Source organism: Lepidochelys olivacea (genome assembly GCF_965140295.1).
Source record: "Lepidochelys olivacea isolate rLepOli2 genome assembly, chromosome: 25".
Taxonomy (NCBI): domain Eukaryota; kingdom Metazoa; phylum Chordata; order Testudines; family Cheloniidae; genus Lepidochelys; species Lepidochelys olivacea.
The window spans coordinates 18,105,100-18,117,486 of NC_140435.1; the positions used below are offsets into that span (position 1 = coordinate 18,105,100).

Consider the following 12,387-nt stretch of genomic DNA (forward strand, 5'->3'; position numbering starts at 1 on the left):
TAATGAACACATGGAGCCCAAGTTGTGGGCAAAAGCTGTTTAGAACAATTTCTTCTCTAAATAGAATTAATTACAGAAACAACAGTGGCTACAGAATCAACAGTGCCTATTTAATCTGTGATTACCAAGATGGTTCTAAATACTCTGGTTTGAACATTTTATTTTTGTGACCAAGTTATAAGAACTTCTGTCAAACTAGGTAGTTCAGGTAGAAATGCAGTCCCAGCATTTAATTGAACCAAAGTTGAGAGATAGCAGGCAAAATGTGCAATCTCTCCTCCCCCCCACCCGGCGCACATGTAACAGCTCAGTAGCATTGTGCTGAAACTATTTGGAAAAGGAAACAAATATGAGTATAATATGTAGCCCAAAGGAGAGCCTTGTGATTGGCACAGAATGGGACTGTAAATTTTAAGTCAGATTTTTAAATTGCTTACGTAAAGGCAATTTCTTATCCCTTTGTTTTAAAGGGCTCCCTTTATGCCCTCAGATATAATTTGCCTGTTAAAACTGCTTTCCCTTGTTAAGGTGAGAACTTTGTCAACAGTATATTTGGCTCCTTCCCAACCCTGTTTTAACCTTAACTTTCATGAGCCAGAAAAGTATACAGATTTCTTCCTGGATTTTGTAATTGGGTTTGTACCCATGTCCAAGGCATTTTCATTTTAAATAATTTCATGCTGAATTGTTGGCTGCAGGGTTGGCCAGCAGGTTCTGGAAGCCTTCCCTGCTGCTGCCAGCTCATCCCAATGGGATGCTGATCTCTAACCCGAGCGAGTCTTTGGGATGGTGGATTGCAATGGAAGTCTCTGGCTGTCATCTTGTGGTAGTCTTAAACCTCATGCTGTCGTGATGACATGATTTACCTCTGCAATGTCGCTGAATATACAGTGCCCAGTCTCTCATGACCACTCAGTGAACTGATAGGGATAGGCTGACAGGTCTTTTCATAAAAATTCAGATAAATTCAGTGTTGATAAATGTGAAATACATGCTGGAGAGCATAATTAGAACTCACACACCTTATAGATGTATTTAACTGGATGCACACAGGAAAAGTGGGGCATTATCGTGGTCAGCTCAGTAAAGGCCTTTGTTCAACATGCAGCAGAAGTCAAAGCAAACAAAATGTTAACATGCATAGGGAATGGGTGGGAGAAGAACACACAATGCTATAATGCATCCTAAAAATAGTTTGCCTCACCTGGAATGTTCAGTCCTGGTCACTCGATCTGAAAAAAAGATGTAGCTGATTTAGAGGGGGTAGGGAAATGGGCAACAGGAATGAATATGTGGCATGGAAAATTGCTGTCATATGCAAATTGAAAAACAAGGGACTACTTCCTCTAGAGGAGATAAGAGAACACGTTTTTAAAAATACACATAATAAATGGTGTAGAGACAGGAAATGAGGAACGCCATTCTCTGGTTTAAGTTGATGTGGATCCTGTTGTAAGTACGTATGTGCCACGTGCATGTGCGATTGGATTTTTTAAGTAACTCAGTCCAGGCCATGCATGCACCCGATGTCACCTCGTGCCCCTGTATGGGGGCATAAAGGGTGGGGCGGCCAAGACCTTCCCTCCATTCCCTTTTACTACTTGTGGCAGCGAGATGGAACCTGACGAGTGTCCAACTTGCTGGTTCTTAGCTTTGGCTACATTTCTTCAAACGCTTCATAATAACATCCAGAACTCTTCTGAGTCTCTGACATGCCACTGCTGTCAACACTATCATTCCATCTGGAGTGAATGTTCAGCCAGACCCCTATGCAGGCCTTCTCAACATGGTGGATTTGAAACCTGTGGGCTTCAAGCACTACCTATCTTGTGATGGGCTAATTCCACTGAAAGATGAACACAGCAGGTGCCTCTTCTGCTTAGGAGAGTCCCACGTACTGAGCAGTTGTGCTTGCCAGTCACCTACAGTGGAATCCACATGGACATGTACTTGAAGAAAGAATGGTTACTTACCCTACAATGACTGTGGTTCTTTGAGATGTTGTCTGTGTGGATCCCACAACTCGCCCTTTATCCCCACTTTTTGAAGTCCTCAACAACATTGGCTTTGAATTACAGGGGAAGTGAGGGAAGATCGTGGCTGTCCCCCTTATGCCTTTGTATAAGCACCTGCAGTGGAATCCATACTGACTACCACATCTTGAAGAGCCAGAGGTACTGTAAGGTACCCCTCTCTTAATACAAGAACAAGGGGACCTTCAGTGAAATTAAGTGTCAAATTCAAAACCAATAAATACTTCCACACAACATAACTAACCTGTGAGGCTCATTGCCACAGGATATCACAATCCAAGAGCTTATCAGGATTCAAAAAATGATTACTGGTAACAAGAATATCTAGAGCTGTTCTGGTAAATTTAAAAAAAAAAAAAAAGAAGGAAGGAAGGGATATAAACCCTCATGTTTCAGCCAAGCTTTAACTATTGGGGGTCAGCAGGAAACTTTCCCTGGGGCAGGCTATCCTGTAGCTGTCTGAAAAGTTTCTTACAGCTTCTTCTGAAGTATGTGGGACTGGCCTTTGTTGATGGAATACTCTACTATGTGGCCACTAGTCTGTTCCTGAATGGCAATTATTACATTCCTAGTAGAAGTGGAACAGATTTATACTCAAATTTGGGGATATCTGGGGCAGTTTCCAAGAGAGAGCTTAGCTTATAAGAAGGGATCTTGTGTCTCAGTTTCACTGTCTTGGAAAATTAAGTAGAGCAAAATTACATGGTCTATTTCTTGGAAGTAAAGTTTTACCTTCTGACTTGCCATCACACAGGATTGCAGCTGAAATGAGAATTGAATTCAAACGCTGTACTTAGCTCCCTGTCTCTTTTGTGATTCTGCGGCCATGGAATTTGCTGCAGAATCCACCCCTCACCAAAGAAGCGTGCAGCAGAATCTATGCTTTCATTTTGTAAATATTACACTTCTAGCCCTTATGTGGTTGTGAGGAAAATCTTCCAAATGTGAATTAAATAGGTGTTAACAAAATCTAGTAATCCCTTCCCTGTGCAGGTGCTCACATTTCAGTGCCTTGTAGTTTCGCAATCCCACTAACTCTCCAGGCCACTAGCAAAACAGGGAAGTAAGGTATAATAGCTTTTGTAAGGTTTCAAACAAAAATAACCCCAAGCCCCTTTTTGATTTTGGGTGCTGAAGGCATGCAGAGAAGGCACCTCTTTCAGGCTTTCTTTATAGATGGTGGAATTTTTTTGAAAAATTCCATGTGAGGCAGGCACTCAGCATGGAAAATTCATGCCCCAAAAGTTAAAGATCGGCAGCTGTAAGCAACTGAAAACAAGGTCTTATAATGGGATGTGTTGGGCAGCTTTAATTCAGCGGTGCTGTCAGCCCTGCCTGCAATGAAGAAGCCCACAAGGTGCACAAATGTCCCCCTTGACTGGTCACCTTTTAAGGATCTAAATATTATTTTCACTGTAAACTTTATAATAAGAGTTAGAAGAAGTTTCCCATTCTAGCTGTTTACATTATCTTCCTTCTCCAAGGATATAGTTTCAGTGGGAAAATTCATCTGAACAACTTCAAAGTACAACTGCTCCCCTATCCTGTCCCTTTATTTAGTGAGGTTGACACTGCAGTGTTATCAACAGAACTGGAGATCAGCATTCTTAAACCTAGTGCATTTTTGGCCTGCTTGAAATAAAACCTAATTATCAATGTTATTTTTAAAGTGTAACACATTAAGGAAAAAATTAGTGTACTTTATTGGATTTTTTTGGCCACTAATTTAAAGGTTCACAGAATAGTTTTTAATAGAAACTGCTGTCAGTCATCTGTAATTGTAGCATACCCTATACATATGTTGAATGAAAAGGGAATTATGCAGCATGATTACCTCTAACATGGCCATTTAATGAGTGAAACACTGAGACCTGCACAGTTTGAGCGGCACTGAGGCATTGTGGGTAGAAAGAGGCTGTTGGCAGCCCAGAGCTGACCTCTGATTGCCTTGTTGTCAACTGTGTAATTAATTGCACTGCCAAGTAAAGGCCAAAGGTAGAGCTTTGAAGGGAGCGAGAACCAGCTCAGATGGGGCAGATAGAAGGAGCTTTGTCTTTTTTTATTGTCTTTGCTGTGTAGGACAAGAAGCTGGCATTTATGTAACCAGCTGCTTTTAAATGTAGTATTCCTATATATCAGGATAGAGCCTTGCTTTAAGGAATTAGCAGGTTAGCTTTAAGGAATTTTTGGTAAATTCTCCAATTCAAGTGGAACAGATAAGAGCTAAGATCAGTAATAAGTCCTCACATCCAAATGATCACATTCATGCTTTTTTTTTTTGGTCTATTATTTTTGGAACAAACTTATTTCCTCCTCCCCCACCTCCATTCTTCCTTTATTTCCCTCCCTCTCCTCCCCCCCCTTTGCTGCCTTTGTATGTTACCTCAGAATGCCTGTTGCTATGGAGATGATTTTGATATAACTTTTAAGGGTCACAAGTTCTGTATCTGGGACATATTTCAAAGAAAGAATATAATTTAAAGACGCAGTTTCCAGCAACACACGTTTTTAAAGGCTGAAGCATTTTTTTCCCTGTATGCCTCCATCCTGCAGAGAAGAAAATCCTGCAAATTACTTAGAAATATTTTGGCGGGGATGGGAGGGAGCAGGGGGAATGAGAGGGTGAGAAACATTTTAAGACAAATGCATCTTCTCTTACATTGGCATTAATTCTCTAGAAATGCTCTCCATGCCATATGTCCACGTTCTTTCATTAGCATGTAATGTTTGCAATAAGTACCTCAGACCACTGTCTCCCAGCTGTCCATTCATCCCCTGGAAATGCCTTTCATCTTGATCATTATTCCATAATTAAAATATTAAGGTTGGGAGACAAATCACTAGGCACAAAAAGTTCAGGTTAATAGCGAGGCATGGCAGTGGTTCTTCATTGTCTAGGGAATGCAAAGCTGAAAAGGAGGCTGTCAGGGTTGTTGGCCCGAAATGTGGCTGACAGCTCTTTCAATTATTAGTTTGAGATCAGGAGGAAAGATCTTCCAAATATGACCGTTGTCCCAGGTAGATTACATTTGGGTCCTGAAAGCTTTGACAGGTCGTCTTAATCACAAATTAGAAATTATCCTTGCTTTTGTGAGATGTGTATCTTCAAACTAGCATTGTTTTGTTAACTACTTTCTCAGTGTGTTACCATGTAATTTTTTTTATAACTTTTGGCCTTTTCAGAATGTCTGCAATAATGAAAATAGGTCATCATTGCTGTAGTGTTACTCTGCCTTAAAGCAGGTATGCAAAGGTGCTGGATCCATCACTGAAATAAGCTGCTTTGTATGATCCTCATTAAGCTACTTCAAGAGGCATATCAGTTTGTTACATTTGTATAAATATTTTTCATTATCAACACGCTTTACTTTATTGTTAATATTTCATAAAATATTCACTTTTCACTCTTTCCGTGAGACAGTTCTAAATTAGAATTCAAAAGCTTCAGGATCATAGCGTTCTCAAGGGTGACAGTTCTTGCAGTGCAAATTCTTGTGAAATGTACAAGAGTTGCTGAGGATAGTTTCTATTTCAGTAAAAGGATGTACTGAGTGGGGGGTTAGTGCTGGGTCAGATTTGCAGGTGGTGAGTGGAAAGGGGGAGCAAGGAAGAAAAAAAGTTAAGAAACTAGTTTAAATTAATTTTAAAATCTGAAGTTTCTTATGATACTTTTGTGCAGCGTTATCTTAATATTTTCACAAGGTATTTTTAAAAACCCCAAATGTGTGAATAACACCTTAATTGGAAACGTGCCATTTTTTCCACTTCTTGGTATGGACTTGCATTGGCAGTAGTGTTCTAAGTGAAACTTACATTCATCTGTGTAGCATTTTGTTTCGAATGATTTCTTGTAATAGAGAACAAAAGTCACATCTGTAAATGGGCTATTTTTAAATACCAGTGGTTACATGGTATAGTGATTACTGAACACCAGCATCGGGGCTCTTTTGAAGACTTATTATGTGGATTAGATGGCTGGATGACCTGCTGCTTCAGCTAAAAATAATTCCTAGATAACTGTCAATTTGCATTAAATCTACTTTTCAGTACTGAAACAAGCAAATTTTAACGTAAATGTTAATTGCGGATCTTGGTCACCTCAGTCTCAATTGTGTCCCTGGAGGACGCTGGCTTCGTAACTTACAGAAATTCTACAGAAGTACTAGGTTTGGGACTTGAGTAGCAATCGTCTAGTTATAGCCAAGTGTCAAATTTGTAGTAGCTCATTAATTTCTGATTTGGTTACTTCTTAGTTAGTATTGGACAAAACACTTGAAAATGTACTGTAAGGAACGGTTCCACATTGATAGGGAGATAGAAAAGGCCCACTAGACCATCTTGTCTATGTTCTGTGTATGCTGGTGTATCTAGTAGTATAAAAGGGAACTTCAACTGTGTCAAAAAGAAATTAATAGAGGATGCTTAACATTAGCGTAAACTGGACCAGGGTAAAGCCTTTGAACTGACCAGCAAGTGGGACGCCAGCAACCACTTCCTCGCCGGGGGCAGCTTCACCCGTTTCGCCGACTGGCGATTCATCCACTGTGCCCGGCTCAACTGCGTCCCGCTCAACGGAGCCGTCCGCCACAGGAACCGAGACAAGCATTGCAGGAAGTGCGGCTACTCCGAGACCCTGCCGCACATCCTGTGCAGCTGCAAGCCCCACTCCAGAGCCTGGCAGCTGCTCCACAATGCCATCCAGAACCTCCTGGTGAAAGCCATCGCACCGTGCCTGAGGGAGGTTGCCGTGAACTGTGCCATCCCCGGTACTGACAGCCAGTTGCGACCTTACGTGGTAGTCACAGATGAGGCCCAGAAAAAGATCATCCTCATCGATGTCATGGTCTCCTTTGAGAACAGGACCCTGGCCTTCTGCGAAGCCCGAGCTCGTAAGCTGGAAAAATACACCCCCTTGGCCTCCTCCTTGGGGAGGTTTAGGTTGGATATTAGGAAAAACTTTTTCACTAGGAGGGTGGTGAAACACTGGAATGCGTTGCCTAGGGAGGTGGTGGAATCTCCTTCCTTAGAAGTTTTTAAGGTCAGGCTTGACAAAGCCCTGGCTGGGATGATTTAATTGGGGATTGGTCCTGCTTTTGAGCAGGGGGTTGGACTAGATGACCTCCTGAGGTCCCTTCCAACCCTGATATTCTATGATTCTATGATACCTTGGGAGCGAAGGGCTAAAAGGTGCAGATGGATGTCCTGATCATCGGAGCCCTTGGCGCTTGGGACCCCTGCAACGAGTGTGTGCTGCGGACCTGTGGGATCGGTCGACGCTACGCATGGCTCATGTGGCACCTTATGGTCTCGGACACCATCTGATGGTCCAGGGACATCTACATCGAACACATCACCGGCCACCAACAGTATCAGGAGGTGTGAGCCAGTACGACATCGTGCATCAACTATGGGTGAGCTATAGCTCACGAAAGCTCATGCTCAAATAAATTGGTTAGTCTCTAAGGTGCCACAAGTACTCCTTTTCTTTTAACTATGGGAAAGTGTTGGGGGCTTATTCCTTCACCCACTTACTTCCCTGGTCCTTCTCGCATGAACAGAGAGCAACAATACCTGAAGTCCAAAGGTGCAAACAATTCGATGTTTATTGGGTGAACTTCCAGCAAGCATGATTCCAGTTTCCTTCCTTAGTATCCTCATTCTCAGTTCTGACACCACAGAGCCTTACACCTGTGTCTCTGTTCCCATTCCTGCCCTTAGCCAAACATGATTCCAGTTTCCTTACTCCCATTCCCTGCTCCCATTTCCCCCTTTAGCAAAACATGATTCCAATTTTCTTACCCCCATTCCCTGTTCCCATCTCACACACCCACATGCCCACCCCCAGTCACTTCCTCACTGACTACAGATTATATAGTAAAACTTGAGTTCTGCTTAACTATACCTTAACCAATCATTTTCCTGAAATTTAACTAACCAATCCTAACATATTGTAACATGATTATGTAACCAATTATATCCCACCACCTTAATTAGTTTACACCCAGCAAAATTAATTATACAGTAGACAGGAACAATCACAGAACCAGACAGAGATTATACAGACAAACAATAGCAAAGTGGGAACTATAATGACAAAACAATACAGAAGTGAGGATTTCACATCCCAGCTATTGATAAGTGAGTTCTTGCCAGACAGGATGCTATCAAACTAAGTTTCCTTTTACATTTTCTAGGCACTTCCCTTTCTCTGGAGGTGATAAGAATACAGGACAGGATTGTATTCCTAACAGCCAAATAGCACCTTATTTCAGTGTGACTAGTTTGGAATGTGAGGATGTGACTGTTTGCTTCCCAGCTTATGGCTGCCTCTGCTGCTTAGCCAAAGGCCTGAGCCTAAGCACAGGGCCACAAACTGTCACAGTAAGAGAAGGCCCTTACACTGGCAGACAGTGGTTTTGATTCTTTCTTTTATACCTCTAGAACTAGCCAAGCGATAAGAATACACCTAAATTCTTAGAATATAGGCCTTTACAGACAGGCCTGAATATCTATATCCTAACAGAAAGGGACTGAGAGACTTTTTTTCCATTGGACCATATGAACTGGAACCATAAAGTCACTGAACATTAAATCTCACCAAATGAGGGTAAATCCATCCTCATCATCGTATCCACTCATTATACTCCACACCCGAACATAGCCATTATATGGACAGCATACCCCCATATCTCAATGTCTGTACTTTGACCCATTAACCTTTTACCCCCATCAGGGAGATTGCAGATTATGTATTCCTTAAACCACCCGTTCCTAAACCAAATTTCACACCCCTTGATGATCTGTACCTTAATCCCTGATAACCAGAAACTTCTGTGCTTAAACTCTGTACCATTTTCTTTTTACTTCAACATCATCTTAATAAAATTATTAAAAGGGAACATTAACTGTGTCAAAAAGAAATTAATAGAGGACACTTAACATTTTAAATCTTCAAACATCGTCAGAGGCCAGAATTATACCCATTTTACAGATGAGGAAAGTGACAGGTTGAAACTCCTAGTCACCCATCATGTGTCTGATGGCTGAGAAGTTTCCAGCACTCAGTCCACTGCACTTTACTTTAGGGAAAGAGTTGGTGTTATATCTTGTTTCAGAGTAGCAGCTGTGTTAGCCTGTATTTGCAAAAAGAAAAGGAGGACTTGTGGCACCTTAGAGACTAACCAATTTATTTGAGCATAAGCTTTCATGAGCTACAGCTCACTTCATCAGATGCATCTATAACCAAGATGTGTTATCTTGGTACAGCACTGGTAGCTGGAATTCTACCCAATCAAGTCCAGTGAATTTACATTAAAGTATTGAATTCCTGGATTGAATAACTTGCTCACTTTTCACATTTGCAAACTGTGTGAAGTGACATCTGATGTTTACCTGCTCTTTTGGAAATGAGGAAAACCACTTCTAGTAACTAGGGGCAGGCAAGGTTTGCCAGTGTAGAAATTATACTTGTGTGGGGAGGAGCACTAGGGGCACTCATTTTGCCAAGCACTGCTCCCTGAAGCATTTCTTGCCAGACCAATTGTAAGACATAATAAGCATTGCGTTCCTAGGCTGTTAGAGCACTCTGCTATTACAGTACTTGGAGGCCAAAGCTAAGTGACTAAGCACCCAGAAAGCCGTATAGATAGATCCTACTAAATGGAGTTTATATTATTCAGCAAATGGCTACCAGTTGGACCCATGGCTGTGCTGGACATGGTAGACATGGATGTGAAATATATGCATGTATAGTGATACAAGATACAACTAGTAATTCACTTAGGGCTTGTCTGCAAGGTCAGTTAGTGCACAGGAAGCCAGGGTGTACATGCATATCGTACCAGCTTGCCATGGACTAACTCACCATATGAACACTACTCCAGCAAGTCCCCCAGTGTTCACATGGCAAGTTAGTAGTGTGGCAAATTGGTGTGCTGTTGCTTCACACTCTGGCTAGCCTTTGTACTAATTCTCTGTGTAGACCAGCCCTTATAGGCAGTCAAACTTTAAATAGTGTATGGTACAACTGAAAAATAGATTACAACGGGCATTCATTTTGCACCCTCCACTGGCAACCATCTTAATTATCAACCATTTACATTGTGGAAAGCCCTAATCCATGCTGAGCCCAGAACATACATGGAAAAGAGACAAGTAGCTCTTTCAGTTTAAAAACTAGTGCGGTAGGACTCAGGGAATTCGTTGTCCATGAGAAAATGGTACAAGTTAGGCTGATGCCAGTGTCATCTGTAGGGTTCTTTGCAGAGCACACTTAATGTTTGATTCATATAATAGCAGGGTCACTCTCCAATGTGAGCCTGAAATCCTGATTTGGAAATTATAATCTCTGAAGATAATAATCATAATTTCTAGTGGATTGTGTCGCACTGTTTAGTGCCAGATCACTAATTTTAAAAAAGCCAGCCCACACTGGTTTGAATTAAGTACTGACAACAGCAACCATGATTTGAGCATGAGTGAATGAGGGTGGACCAACTTCCTAGAGTGGGGTTTGTCAGTGTCTTCTGGTGGAGACTCCCACCCTCCCCTTGTGATTGATTGGCAGATAGTTTTCACTCCCCACCCATATCTTCATGTAGATTCAGCTCTTTTTTTTGTTTTCTTTCTTTTTTTTTTTTTTTTTTTTTTTTTGGCCCATTTCTTCTTTGCTCATTTTCTGCCTCTGTCCTGAAAGAAAATTTCATCAAGGCTACGTTTGTGGCAACTTTTCTTCTACTCTGTGGCTCCCACCTCCCTATCTTCCACTTTTATGAGCACTACATGCTACTGGGCGTGAGGAGGTCATCCTTGGGAGATCTTTGGGACCAGGTCCTGTGTTCTTGCAGCTGTACTGAGTGTTGCAAAAACTGCCTATGCTGGCTCTTGCCATTTTATTTCGAGTATCACAATACCTGGTATCTGATTAAATCCCTAGCTCCTGGAATCAAGTGATTGTGCGAGAATCTCAGCTTTCATTTAGTTTAAAAAAAAAAAAAAAACCTTCTAGTTCTTACGGTTCTGTACCAACCTGAAAATATAACCCTCGCGCACTCTGAACTCCAAAACCAGAAAGCAAATAAAAAGAATCCTGTGTTTTGGTCATGATTTTTTTTAAGCCAGTCTTCGTTTTTTGCATGTGTGTGTGTGGGGGGGGGGTCTGACTCATGATCTTTGAATGCCTGCAGTTGGCAGAGCACAAGACCAGAGAAGAAAAGCGTGTGCTAGTGAATCTTGAGCCTGCAGCCAGATACGTTAGAGCTTGGGGTGGATAAGTGGATTTCAAGGACCTGCCTGTTGCTTTACGTGCAGGAGCACGTTTGAGCCTTGTCTACACTAGCATGCTCCTTTTAAAAATCCCTAAAAGTGCCCACCTGTGGTGTAGTACCAGTGCAGCTCCCGCAGTGGTAGCAACATCAGTGGCACGGGTTTAGACCAAGCACAGGTGTTCACCAGCGTTCCTGCCACCTTATCGTCTAGACCTGCCCTGAGAAATCTCAATGGCATGGTGTCAAAACCAGCTTTGTCCACAGCAGGGCTCCCCACGCTGCCAGCTCAAGTGCTGATAAATGTAGGAAATTTTGCGGGGACAAGAGGAGCACCTTCACTCACTACTAGGAGCTCTGAAACCATTTTCCAGCTTGTCTTTCTGGAATCTGACAGAAATATTTCAAATGGCTTTGTCTAGCCTTTGATCTAGATTTAACTGGTGCATTACTTTTTGATGAGCTGCTAAGCCATGCTACCTCCAGAAAATATCTCTCATTAAAATCTAAGCTATGCTAGGAGGTTTTTGCTGGTTTAACATTACCAGTTTACTAAACTGGCAAAACTTTCCTAGTGTAGATGCAGTTACACTGATATCAAAATGTCTACAGCAGTATAACTTACTGCTGGCACCGTGACCGACGTAAGCTTATACTGCCATAAGCACTTCTGTACCCATATAACTGCCCTTACACTGCAGGCAAGTCTAGAATCTACAGCCCTAGGGTGAACCTGCTGGCCGGATAAAATCCACAGGAAGCATACCTCTTCAGAAACCTTCCCCAGATGGTTTGGAGTCCCTCTTGCTGTGGTAAACCTGAATTTAAAAAGCCAATTACTGCCTGAGATTGAATTTGCTGGTAAAAATTCATAATGCTCTTCTCCCTCATTCCGTCACTATTTCTAAATCTCACACACATCTTACCCTTCTGTGACCAAGACCAGACTGCCATTTTCTGGTACTGTATAATTGGAGAAAATAAATAAAACTAGAGAATGACTTGGGGTTGGGCTGGAGAAGGGAAGACAGAAGCAACTGTTACTGCTCATTAACTATATGAAACTGCCTTACTACTGCTCCTTTTGCTTG

General features: G+C 41.9%; 1 protein-coding gene across 2 annotated transcripts in view; it reads left to right on the plus strand.

Moving 5' to 3' along the window:
- ELL (elongation factor for RNA polymerase II) overlaps positions 1 to 12,387 on the plus strand; it is an 85,813-nt gene that overhangs the window by 40,070 nt on the left and 33,356 nt on the right. The gene's annotated exons all lie outside the window — the stretch shown is intronic.